The 1,735-nt window shown below is 45.9% G+C and overlaps 1 pseudogene; it reads right to left on the reverse strand.

Moving 5' to 3' along the window:
- Positions 1-638: 638 nt before the first annotated feature.
- LOC117724243 (alpha-enolase pseudogene) lies at positions 639-1,324 on the reverse strand (annotated as a pseudogene).
- Between the last annotated feature and the right edge of the window lie 411 nt (positions 1,325-1,735).

The raw sequence follows: 1,735 nt of genomic DNA on the forward strand, positions 1-1,735 counted from the left end.
TATATATCCATAAACATATGTACATAAATATTTATGTATTGCAGAAGAGAGTTAATAGAATAGGTATTCCTGAATGAGCCCTCTGGTCAGACTCCAATTTCTTCAAAGCTGGAGAATGTAGTTCATGGATGTTCTGAGAGACTGTTGTGACTGTGGAGGAATTCCAAACCAGGCCATGAAGGAAAGCGAGAGCAAATACATAAAGTCAGAAGGACCCTTAGGAGCAAGGACAGTAAAAGATGTATGTAAGAGGGATGAAACAGTTAGCTCAGAAGCATATTTATTGATTGGTTGGTTGATTGATTGGAGAGACCTTGCTGTGGCTTTTATTTAGCATGAATAACCCCTCGGAGGAGTGGGAGTCTTGCTTGTGCCTCCCGCCTAGAGATTACACTGGAGTTACAAGGGTTGTAGACACTAGCTGGGAAGTCACATGACATAAACAATGATTCAGACCAATCACATGATTACAAAGCTAGGGTTTCCGGCAAGGCTCCAGGTGGCTGGGCGTGGCTTTGGGCATCTAAAGAAGCCATGCCAAGGGAAGGTCAAGGGCTGAGCCACTGTTGAGCAGTCTCCATGACACCAGGAAAGGGTGAATTATCAGCTGGTGGCTCCAGGGGTCTTCAGTTCACCCTTTACTTGGTCCTGAAGGACCTGTCAGCAAACTTGACCTTGCTGCTCAGCTCTTCCTTGATCCTAGGTATCTGATTGAAATTAGCCAGTGCTCAGATCGGCAAGGGGCACCGGTCTTGATCTGCCCAGTGCAGAGTTACCACCACCAGGTCAGCGATGAAAGTATCCTCAGTCTCCCCAGAGTTGACGGGATACCATGGCACCCTCACCGATTGGACTGGACCAGTTTAAATGTCTGCAGAGACTTGGTCACAGAGTCGATCCGGTTCATTTTGAGTAGGAGGCACTTGCAAAATTTCTTGCCCAACAGCCTTGGCAATATGCTTAGGGTTTGTTACTGTGACATCATCCCCAACCATCTGGATGCCTGCTGTAAATCTCTGGCAAGCTTCTCAGTCCTTCTGGTCAAAGTGGTCTTCAATGGGCACGACTGGACACTCTCGGATGCAAGACTTGTAAAAGTCAGCCAGCTGGTTGTGAGTGATGTACCTGCTGGAGTCACCAGGAGATTTGAAGTCCATGTCCTACTTATGAGACCTGTAGAACTCAGAGGGAACCATGTCTATGACAGTAATAAAAATCTGGTCAACGTAGTTGGCTTTCACAATTAAGGTCTTTAGCAGCTCCAAGAGCCCTCTTTGTTGTCCAGAATGTTAGGTGCAACTCTGCCCGCATCACCCGCATCCATCCTCTACTTCTCCCTGGTGACATCCTTGCTAACTAGAGTGGGTGCAATAGTTTTATTGGTGTGTTCAACAGCCCCTGAGACACATCTTATTATTGACACTGAGTTCTACGGTCTCAAAGATACCAGTGCTCAGAACAGACCTTTGCGTTGTAGGGATCAACATCAACAGAGGTATTCCAAGAAAGTCAACAATCTCTCTGGCATGGATATTGAGAATGGACATAGTGAATTTCTGACCGTCAGACGGCTATGGGTTTCTGTAGGTACTGAAGAGAGCATTGACAAATATTCTTATAATGGAGAAAAGTCTGGGAATAAAACTTAATCTGATCCAGGGGTAGTGGTACATACTTGTGATCCTAGCTTTTCAGAAATGGATCCAGGAGGACTGGGTTTTCGGAGATAGCCTCT

Source organism: Arvicanthis niloticus, chromosome 20 (assembly GCF_011762505.2).
Source record: "Arvicanthis niloticus isolate mArvNil1 chromosome 20, mArvNil1.pat.X, whole genome shotgun sequence".
Taxonomy (NCBI): domain Eukaryota; kingdom Metazoa; phylum Chordata; class Mammalia; order Rodentia; family Muridae; genus Arvicanthis; species Arvicanthis niloticus.